The sequence below is a fragment of the Uloborus diversus genome, chromosome 6 (assembly GCF_026930045.1).
Source record: "Uloborus diversus isolate 005 chromosome 6, Udiv.v.3.1, whole genome shotgun sequence".
NCBI classification, from domain to species: domain Eukaryota; kingdom Metazoa; phylum Arthropoda; class Arachnida; order Araneae; family Uloboridae; genus Uloborus; species Uloborus diversus.
Genome location: NC_072736.1, coordinates 69928484 through 69940974, shown reverse-complemented (window position 1 = coordinate 69940974; position 12491 = coordinate 69928484).

Here is a 12491-nt window from a genome sequence, read left to right as displayed (position 1 = left end):
GGCAGGAATTGTGCCCAAACTCAACAAAAGAGAAGACAGTTTGATGCTTTGGAAGCTTAGTGTCAGGATAAACACTGAGGGGGAGCGCCGATTGGAGATCGTCGTTTTTTCATCGAGTATTTCAGCTACGTGTAAAACGTAGCCGCCATGTTTGGTCATTCACAAGATGGAAGTTAGCAGACGATACTTAAGCGCCTTCGTTTTCAAAGACAAAGCAGAATTGGGTGTTTCTTTTAACTGCAAACTAATGAAAATAAGCAAAATGTGCTGCAAAACGGTTTTTTTTTTTTGGTTATTTTAAATAATTTTATTGAGAAATATGAAAACAGTTATATTTAAAATTTCATTTTATCCTTATTGCTTTGGACACGGATGTGCTAAAAATTCGCAATTAAATTGTAGTTACATGGGGATTTTTTATTTTTGAATTATTTTCATGCTATAAATTCAAAATTTTATATCTGAATTTTTGACTTAGTCGCCATATTTGGTCATTTGCGAGATTTTAGTACACAAGACTCTTAAGTGGCCAAGTTTTCAAAATCGGAATTAGATGTTTATTGCAATGCAAACTATTGAAAATAATGCAAAATGGGCTGTTTTTTGTTCTTTTTCCCCCGGAAAATTCTATATTTTTTTCTTGAAAAATGCAAAATTTTTTCTTCAGAATATTATTTTATCCTCATTGGTTTAGACTAATGTGCTAAAAACTCGCTATTTCGTCTAAATTTTAGTTTTTTAAGGGTCATTAATTATTTATATAATTGTTTTTCATGCTGTAAATTCAAAATTTTATATCTGAATTTTTGACTTAGTCGCCATATTTGGTCATTTGCGAGATTTTAGTACACAATACTCTTAAGTGGCCAAGTTTTCATAATTGGAATTAGTTGTTTATTGGAATGCAAACTATTGAAAATAATGCAAAATAGGCTTTTTTTTCGGAAAATTCTAAATTTTTTTCTTGAAAAATGCAGAATTTTTTTTCTTAATATTATTCTATCCTCATTGGTTTAGACTCTAATGTGCTAAAAACTCGCTATTTCGTCTAAATTTTAGTTTTTTTAAGGCTCATTAATTATTTATAATTACTTTTAATGCAACAAACTCAAAAATCTATTGTCTTGACTTTTTCGCGTTGTTGCCTTGTTTTGTCATTTGCAACATGAAGTAGACAAGACTATTAATAGCCTAAGTTCCCGAAAACAGAATTAGTTGTTTGTCTCAATACAAACTATTAAAAATAACAGAAGGCAAAAAGTTATGTTTTTTTTTAAAATAATTTTCTTGAAGGGGAAATTTTTTTTTTTTTTTTTTTTTTTTTTTTTTTTTTTTTTTTTAGGGAAGCTGTAAAAACTGCCTCCCCCTCTCCAGTTTGTATTTCAAAACTTAATGACATTGGTGGCCACTAAGTTTTTGGAGTCGAGTGCCACTGGCCACTTTCAAAATTTCAGAGTCTTGACCTTTACTACGAAGTTGCTTTACTTCCAAGTATAAGAAATAATTGTTTTTTTTAATCTTCAATATGTTCTTATGCATGTAGGATATGTATAAAAGCATATTTTTAAAAAGGATTGCAGTTTTATTAAATCAAACAGTAATCATGTTTTTTTAAAACTTTTCAATATGTATCTATGTAATGTTGCTTTTTTAATGTAAAATAATTTTGTTTTAAACTTGGTTGTAGTTTTGTTGAAAATCTAACATGAAAATTTAGAAAAGCATTTTATAAGTGTTTAGAATTTATAGAAACTTATGGTACAGAAGGAAGGTTTTGCACAGGCCACGATTTCATGCTCCTATTTTAGCCCTCAGTGCTCCTATTTTTTCCCTTAAGTGCTCCTATTTTTTGTATCTTGAGGTTGGCAGCTATGATATACAGCGTAACTTCTCTAGAGAACACTCTCTGATCATGAAAAAAGTGGTCGTTAATGGAGGTTGGCCCCTCTTAGAGTTAGAGGTCGTTTTCAAACATGCAAAAAGCTGGACTAGCACCAATAGAGATCATTTATGTTCTGCTTACAGTATGTTAAGGACATTATGATAAAAATTTATTTAAATAGAGAAACTAAAACTTTTCATTTCAAGTTTTTAATGCAAAATATACTTTTTCCATTTAGATACTAAATATTCACTAAAATAAGAGAAGAAATTTGTCTGGTTCAGATGATTTTTTTCTGAAACATCTCGTGAACAAATCGGAACAAATTAAATCAATCATCAAGTATCTTGAAACATATTGGCCTTGAAGAAATTATAATGATAAAACATTTTATTGAATCAAAATTAGTCACTAATGTTTTTCTGTAAAAAAAGTTGAACAATTAGCTACTGCTTATCTTAGGAAAATGAATGTACTTTTATTCGAAACAAGTGTACTACTTCATATCTAGCTTTGTAAAAATTGGTTGTAAATGAAATCGCAAATATTAGAAAAACATTCAAAAAATTATACATTTTCTTAATTTTAGTTCTTTTTTTTAGAGCTAAGAAACAAATGCAGACATTTTGACGTAAAAAAAAAAAAAAAAAAAAAAAACATTCAAGAACTTTAAACATAGCAGGGTATAGGAAAATTAGAACTGGTTCTTAAAAATGTGATAACTCTGCAAAATGTAAAAAGACATAATTATACTGATACTAATTCAGATTGAAATCAATAATTATCCAAAATCGTATATTGGTAAACAAATTCTTTGCGAAAAATGAGATTGTAAGAACAAAACCTTTACATGCTCTGATAAAGGGGAAAAAAATGCACCTTTCTGATTGTAAGCAAGTAAAAAACATTTTATTTTCCTTTGAAAAACGTTTTCTTTTTTGAAAAAAAAAAAGAAACCTACTGTTCTGATTTTCTCTGAAATTGGGTTCGACTTAGAGGCGTATTTTCCACTTTTTTCTCTAACTGCTTGAGAAGGATGAAACAGGCATCAGTTTTCTTCTTGTTATTCCCAGAAGTTAAGGGGGAGAGCGAGAAGATAGTCTCCCGAGATGCTTTGACATTCGAAGAATTAAAGAGAACAGTTAAGAAAAGAAAGCCTGGAGAGTTTATCTAGCAGAATATTGCATTCTGTGAATGAAATAATGATCTTGGAACCCATTAGTCCCTAAGGGTGGTTTTTCTCTAAATCCTGTCTCTCGGGGAATGGGGCATTATTAAGACAGGTCGTGGAGGACATGTAAACAGAAATTGAAGGTTGGGAGGCACAAGATAAGAGATTGCTGCAAGGCCCTCTGCTGAATTGGGTTAAAATCGCATTTTCAAGACTTCAGTGCCAAACAATTAAGAGCCGTCAGAAATTTTAAAACAATTACGTCTTTATGGCTTGACTTTTGAAAACTTTCAACAGGGCCGCGCCTCTATGCTCTGGCATTCAGGGAAAATATACTTAACATCTGGAGGGAGGTTTTGTAGACAAATATAAAATGGAAAAAAAAAGTTTGGTATTTAATTTATACAAAAAAAGTGTGTGAATATTAATTTTGGAAAATGGCGTACATTTTTACTTCATACCTTGAAATTATTTCGAGTACAGCAGCTCCTCTGGTATGCTAATAATGGTGTTGGAAAAGGAAAATATTTTAAATATCAAAGTTAACGCCACTTTGAATATCTATCTAATCTCTAGGTGATGAATAATTTATAAAACTTTTATGCCTGTCAAAACATCACAACAGGATAGGAAGCAGTGTGCAACTAGAAAATAGTATTAGATGCACATAGAAAAATTCTCTTTTACAAAGAGGGGTCCAGGGGTTCTCCCTGAAAAAACTTTGAAACTTGTAGTTTTAATAACACAATTTTTAAACGGTCTTTGGTGGTGTTATGGGGGGAAAAAATACAAGGGGCTCCGCAGAAATTTGTAGAAGTAAAAGCCTTAAAATGCGATTACAGGGCATATTTATTGATGTTAGAACAAGAGAAGAAACTCTTGGATTCCACCCGATGTTTTTTTTTTAAGTAAATAGAAATTAATTAATCCTCTCCCCTCCAATTTTTCGAAATTGAACTCCATAAACATAATTGAAGATTTTTACAGGAATGGTATTCTGGAGCTCCCTCCTGGAAAATTTTTCAGACAATCTTTGATAATATTAAAAAAAGGAAGAGGAGTGGTTTGGAGGATCCATACTAAAAAGGGAATGAAGAAGAATTACATAGAACTGCATAAAACCAGGTTAAAACTTAGATCTAACTTGAACTTAATGCGCAATCATTAAATGTATAACTTTTTATCGGACACTTTCTAACTCATATCCCTTTTCTTTCCCCCATGGGGGAAGTAAACACATCAAACAGGACGGGCCCATTATGCCTAATGAACCCCACTTGGATGTTTTTGAAATTTTTGTGGGGTGGCCATGCCCTCCCTTTGGCATTGTTTCCATTCTTGTTAGACTATGAATTACAGTAAAGTTTTTTTTTTTTTTCAATTTAAGCTAGAAAAGAGGGTTTAAAAACTATACTTGTGTGTGAAACTCCTTCAGTGTGGTTTTATTGCTCCCGGGCCTTTTTATTTTATATTCTAATTAGACTTCGAGGAAAAATAAGGATTTTTTTTATATTTAGCTCTAATAAACAATTTTTGAAACTTTCTCAGGGTGGCCATGACTCCCCTCTCATTGTTTTCCTTAATGTTAGACTTTGTATGTATTATAAGGAAGATTTTTTGCATCATTTTTGCTCAAAAAAAGGAGATTTTAACTATTCTCGAAATTTTCTCGGAGGGTGGTTGAAATCCATCTGAGTTTTGGTACCAATGTCAAGAATACTTTAAAGATTATCTAACTAATCAGTACATTATTAAAAGAAAAGATGAAGGAATTTAAAGATGAAACAAATTTTATTTTCGTCTAGATAAATTACAACAGGGTAGTTCTGTACACAAAAGATCTTTGGTGGAAAGAACAAATTAGGCAATTTATGAAGTTTTAAAAGTTTTCGTTCAAAAGATCGAACCACTAATCGGTCGGAGTTAGCTTTGCTCACTGATCGGCTGGATTACAGTAACATGGTGGCTTGGCGACTTTGGATATAAACAATAGAGTTGCATGATAATTTGCTTACATTTTAAAACTACCGTTAATGTAATTGATTGTATTTTTTGTTTGTTTGGTGAAATATTTCAAATTGCAAAGAACTGTTTATCGTTTTTAAAGAGTTTTTAGTCATTTTAATTGAAAAATGTGTTAATTTTACATCGGGAGGGAGAGTGATTTTTGCTTATTCAGAGAACTGTTTTTACCTTTATTATTCTTTTAAACCATGTCCTTTTATTTGTTTTATTATTTCTCATATTGGGGATGTTGCAGCGGGATTTTCCGTTTGTTTTCCACACTTAACATCTGAGGACGCTTTTTATCCTTTGAGTATGGCTGAAGGAACAAACCATCAAGGGAGAAAAAATAGTTAATAAAACAACTGCTCAGTCTCAGTGGGCATTAGATAAATCAAGTTGTAATAAATATATGCATTCTGACACCAAGCAGCTTAAAACATTTTCTTTTTACTTATTTTTTTCAACAAAACGGTTCAAAAACTTGATGGTTTATTGAAATTTTTTAACTTTTCAATTTACAAAGTTTGAACAGAACAACGTCTGTCGGGTCCTCTAGTTGAGTAGGGAAATTGCATGAAATTTACTGTTTTTTGACCATAACTTTTTTTCTAACGAACAAATATGGTCAAACAAAAGTAACAGGTATGGTCAAAGTAATGGGACCTAAGTTGAGCCAATCCCTATCCATTAAAAGAAGAATCATCAAAATCGTTCCACTAGGTGAGACGCTGTGAGTGGACAAACAAAAAAAAACATACATACGGTATGAACTGATAACTGCGTCCTTATTGAAGTCGGTTAAAAAGGCATTTAATTTAATACCTGAAACAAAGTTTGTCCAAAAACTTTTTCCTTAACTTAATATACAAATACACTACTGGCCATTAAAATTGCTACACCAGGAAGAAATGCAGATAACAAAATGATATTTATTGGACACATATATTATGTTGGAAATAACAAATGATTAAATTTTCAAGAAATTTGGGTGAATAGATTCTGAGAACTTAGTACCTAGAACTACCACCTCTGGCAGCAATAACAGCGCTTATACGAAAGAACATTGAGTCATAAAGAGATTGGAGGACATGTACGGGGACAGACATCCATGCAGCTTCAACACGATGCCACAGTTCATCGACCGTAAAGGCTGGGGTTTGCTTACGAGCCAGTTATTCAGCAACCATTGACCAGACGCTTTCTATTGGTAAGAGATCTGGGGAACGTGCTGGCCAGGGCATCAGTTGAACATTTTCTGTATCAAGGAAAGTCTGCACAGTACCAGCCACATGCGGTCGTGCATTATCCTGCTGAAACGCAGAGTTTCACAGGGCTCGAATAAAGGGTAGTTCCACGGGTCGTAACACATCAGAAATGTAACGCCAACTGTCCATAGTGCTGTCTATGCAAACAAGAGGTGACTGAGATGTGTATCCAATGGCACCCCATACCATCACGCCAGGCGATGGGCCAGTATGACGATGGTGAATGCACGCTGCCAGTGTGCGTTCTCCACGATGCCGCCAAACACGAATGCGACCATCATGATGTTGTAAGCAGAACCTGAATTCATCAGAAAAACGACGTCTCACCATTAGTACACCCAGGTGCGTCGCTGATCACACCATTGAAGGCGCTCCTGTCTGTGATACAGCGTCAATGGTAGCCGCAGCCATGGTCTCCGAGCTGACAGTCTGTGCTGCTGTAAACGTCACCGAACTGTTCGTGCAGACACTTGTTGTCTTACAAATGACCCCATTTCTTGACTCAGAGTTCACGATGTGGTTGTACGATCCATTAAAGCCATGCGGATAACATGCCTATCCTCTCGGCTGCTAGTGATTACTGGCCGTTGAGCACCAGCACAGCGATCTGTATTACCATCCTGAATCCCTCGAATCCATGTTCTGCTAACTGTCATTGGATTTCGACCGACGCGAGCAGCAATACTGCGATAGGATAAACAGCAATCCCATTGGGCTACAATGCGACCTCTATCAAAGGCAGAAACATGCTGGTACGCATTTCTACTTCTTACACGAGGCATCAAAATAATTTTCCACCACGCAGCAGCATTAAAATTGAATTTGCACGTGATAAATTGGCCGTATAATATCTTCATTTAAACACATTGTAAGTGTCGCTGCGGGCGCCTGCGTTGTCTGAATGCGCTGAAAAACTAATCATTTGCATATCACATCATCTTCTTCCTGTCGTTTAAATTTCATGTTCTTATCATGTCGCTTTCTTGGTGTAGCATTTTTAATGGCCAGTAGTGTAGTTGAAAAAAAAGGGTTTGGGGGAACCGAGTAATTACGGTTAAGTCGTTACTTTTCGGAACTAAAAAAATTAACCTAAATTTTTGTCTACAATTTATGGTATATTATGCACAAGTAAATTATATGCAAATATGCTTACCGTATTTTTTTTTTGTATGATAACATAAAAAGATGCAGTACAGTGGAATTACCTTGAACAATAGTTAAAAAACACCAAAAGAAATATTGCGCAGATTATAATACATACAACATATTCACCTTAAGAAACAAAATGAGAAATAGCAAATTTCTTGCGTTTTGTAAGCTCAAACTTGTGAAATTCTAGACATACCGAAATAGCAATCACGGCTCCAAATAGGAAGAAAAATGCAAAAGTATGCATTAATTAGTATCACGTGTTTTAACTGTAAATGATTGTGCTTTTGAATAGCATGCTTAGACACAACATGTGAGCAGTATAATTTCACCACCACTATTAGATATAATGAAAAGTTAAACTTTACTATTCTGGTTGGAGATTTTTTCCACCTATTTGGAGCATTTTTGATCGGCAGAGCTCGGCGCCTTTTTGATTCTGGCGCCGCCGTGCTCCGCACGACTTTGCACATAGGAACGCCGCGACCTTGGCTTTCAATCACCGGGCCCTAACTTTCCCTTATGTCGCAAAAGTCTACAATTGAGTTTCAATAAGAAACACATCTGGAGAAGGCCTTCCAATTTCCCTTAACATCGCAATAGACGAATTGTTTTCAAAAATAACCTAAAATTAACATCAACTTTCTGGAGGAAACCCTAGCCTCACATTTCCCCCCAATATTACTAAAAATTACATTAAGTAGTGATTTTTGACTGTTAAAATAAGCTCTGTAGTAAATAATTCTTTAGTCCGGATTATCTAACGCCACCAAAGATTGACTGAAAATGTGTTTTGAAAGCTTCGATTTCTGAAGGAGACCCTCGATCTCTCCACCTCTATTCCTTTTTGGAAATTAACCAAGTCAGGCTAAAATGGCATTTCTGGGCTTTGTTTGGTATCTTATCCTTCCGCAACAATAAATTGCGCAAGAAAAATCTCTGTGTTAAACTTATATTGGGTTTTATCAATACACTTTGATTCTGTTCTTTTTTTAAATTCAAATTTGAAATAGAAACTTGTAAGGGCAGCAGTTTCAACTCTGCTTTGCCTCAGAAAATTCAAACATCCAGCACATTAAATGTTTGTGTATGCCTGGGCTAGAAAAATCTTTAAAGTTTTACTGCTGGGCATGTTTGTCTAAAATGTACTTCCCCGAATAAAACTTTTACATGCCCAGTTTTTTTTCTTCATTGTATAATAAAAAAATATTTGAATTTGTCGTATAGCATTAATCAACAAAATATTAATTTAACAACTTTATATGGGAATAAAAAATATTTCAATGTAAAACATAACAGTTTAAATAAACAATACATATTAAGTCATTAAAATTACCAATACTTAATTTAAAAAATTTAATAATTACATGCCAGTGGGGCATGTAAAGGTAAAATATTCATGCCTGATCGACATTTTTACATGCCCTGGGCATGTCGGGCAATATAATTTTCAAGCCCTGGTATATGCCTAAAAGTGAACCCCAGCCCCATGAAAAATGACATGTTCTGCCACTGCTCCAGTTGTATATGCAATAGGGGTATCTGATCTAAGTATTGAGAAGAATAAGCCTAAAAGTTCCATTAGTGAACGGAATTTCAGGATTCTGAAATGAGGTTCTCATACTTTTTCAAGTTTTTCTTCTTTGCAGTGATGGATACGAGGGGAGAGTCATGCCCCCCCCCCCGCCCCCAATGTTGTGTTCAAATACTTCATGCACAAAATGTAAACAATTACAGTATCTTTAATTCATTAATTATTTTTGAAAGTAAATATTTGAACTACTATATTTGGTTTCAATGCTTATGAAATAACGTTTAATTTTGTGCCTTATTCCTGGCCAATTTGGTGTTTTTTATTGACCCCCAAGCAGTTTCAGAAATTTTTCGTACCAGAAATTGTAGGTTCGTTCATGCGGGGGGAGGGGGGCATCCTTCAGCATGACCCCCCCCCCCCCAAATGGTTTTCTGTGTCCGCCCCTGCTTCTTTGCCTGTCTTAAATTTTAGTTCCTGTTCCATTTTTAATCCCAACTTTATCAGCTTGACCAGTCTGGAACAGGAGATGCAGCAGTAATCTGTGCATATTTTTAATGAAATAGAATTGAAATATGAAAAATAAATATGTTGAATCAAGATAGAATTTTCTTTAAAAATTACAGTAAAGTAGGGGCATATTTTTGCTAATACATGCTTAGAAATTGTGTGCATGTTCGTCTTTCTCAACGTTTTTTTTCCTCCTTACTATATATAAATATATATATTTAAAAAAAAAAGGCAAATTTAGAGGAACAACATGAAAATATATTACACTACATCTGATACCAAAAAAAAGTAACAATTTGATTTTTTGTTTAAAGCTTTAATTTCTATTAATTTAATTCTAGATGCAATTAATGGCAAAAAATACCAATTGTACAAATAAAAACCATACAAAGTCACCATAAAATATTTAAAAAATTTACTGAGAACAAAATACAAAGAAATCACATTTGAAAACAAATAAGTAAAAATGCTTCAGTAAACTGTAAATTGCAAAGCACACAAATGTCTTATGTTGTTTCTTTTCTTATCCTTGTTGAGACTGTTTTTCCAAAGCCTTTTGCTGTTTTAGCCTCATTTGTTCAGCATCTCTAAAATCAAAATGACAGAAGTGTGAAAAATTCAAAAATATGAAGTAACGTTTATAAAAAATATTAAATTGTAATTAAAATTCCATTGAAGTACAATTATTTAAAACTATGAATGAATTGTTTTATAAAGCAAAGTAACTCAGTACATATGATGATAATCCAAACTTGTACTCAGTAGATTTACAATACTACCTAAGGTTAATTCTTTATTACCAACCCACATAGCTGAAGACTCTCCCTTTTTCATTTGTCTATAAATTGTATCCATTTAGAAAAATTTGAGAGTCATTCCATGTTAAGTGATTTAGTGGTCCCCGCTTAAACATCTCAAATTAGGATGAAATTTTGTAGAAGAGTAGAGATGCCATTGAAACTAACCTATGCAAATTTTTAAGATCAAAACCCTGAGGATCTAGGATCTCTCAAAAGAAAAAAAAAAAAGATTCAAAATGGCGGATAAGTTTTGTAAACAAATTCCCGTGTTTAGGTTAAGGTTGCAGAGAATTTTGTCACACTCGAAGCCTGAAATGTTGGGAGCTTAAAAATAAGTTTGGCTGTTAATACTTTCTAGTATTTTGAGTTTGAGCTCATTAGAGTTTGTGTAACACCAAGTAAACCCACGATTGGTGTAAACCACCACTCAAGAAAAAGTGGGGTGGGGAAATGTTTTCCTAAATTTTAGATTGTCATAAATTATGAACAGAAAAGTAAATGAGCTTGAAATACTGCCTATTGCTAAATTGCTGCATTAAGACTAAGGTTGCAGAAAGTTTTACGACACTGGAAAAGTGAAATTTTGGGAGCATAAATTACTTTTGACAGTCAATACCTTCTAGTATTTTTGTTCGCAAATTGGCAACACTTTCCTGTTATCATGCAGAGTGATTCATGATGAAAATGGATTATTTGCGAACAATACCTCACGTTGCCTATCAAAAAATTACTAAAATTTGGCTCATTAGATTGCTGATAACTTTTTAAATAGATATCGAGGTGGAATTTTGCTTTATGAGTTGTAGGGTCTCTCTGGGCTTTGGAATATGAAGGTTATAAATTGCTATCTTTCGCACATGCACAGTGAAAAATTAATTGCTTTTTAACTTCAAATTTTATTATTATGTTTCTCTTGTAGGCTGTCACATATTCTGAAAGTTGAGTAACGTTTGACAGAAAACTCTGCGTGTTATTAGCCGAAAACCTTTCATTAAAATTTTATTTTTGAAAGAAATGATTATATCTCCGTGAGTATAATAGATACTTTCAGGGCTCATAGTTCTCCTATATTTACGCAATTTGTCAGATACTCTCCTATTTATCCTAAATTTTCTAACAAACTCCTATATTTTTTTCATCAGATGTTAAATACTACCTAATAATGCAAAAACTTTCAGCCATTTTTTTTCTTTTCTTTCATGCACTGGGCACTCATACATCTTCAATTTAAATTTTTTTACTTTTATGAAATATGCAAAATATAGATGATTTTACTTGTAACTTTTAACTTGTTTTTAATTCATAAATTGATTTTTTTTTCCTTTTAATGAATTTATTTTGTGTAATTTTAATAGTATAACATGTTAATTTCAAGAGTACTTTTGTTAAGATTTTGACAGCTTTTAATTTTGTCCCATATAACGTGTAATTACATGTAGTTCATTTTCTGATTGCTGCGCCTTTGCTAAAGATGTAAAATTTCAGGAAATTTTGAGCAAGTGGGAAAAAAAACTTTTTTTTCAGAAAAAAATGAGAAAATTGATTTCTTGCATTATAAAATGCATATAACAATTGTATTTTCTCGGAAAACATAAAAAATGTTCAATATTTGAAGTGATATGCAGTCCATGTTATTTTTCTTTTTAACAGAAAAAAAATCATGCATAAATTTCAGAAACAAGTTAACTATCTCGAATTTATTTTTATGACTTGTCAGGGATTGTAGCAAGTGTTAAAAATTATATAGGAATTTAAAAGGAAAATATAGGAGTATGGTAGAAATATATATAGGATCTAGTAGTTTGGAGCACACATAAAAAAAAAATAAAGCTCCATTATGAATACGATTCTAACACACATTAACTGTAAGTTATGGATGTTGACTTAAAAATGCTGTTACAGTGAGCGCCAGGTGATTGAATTAGCCTCTTTAATGAATCAGTTCCTCAAAAACAAAACAAAATCCAGTTTATACATTTAAAAAATGCTAAAAATTAGAATCAAACACGCCGCTTAAATGAATCAAGCGTATATGACTGACCATTTTTCCTACAAACATGCGATGTATTAGCGCAGTCTTTTTTTTTTTTTTTTTTATAAATCTGTATATAGTAAAACTAGGGCGAGGCAGAGCATTTCAAAATTTTAATGTCCAGCAAAACTGGTGATATGGAGA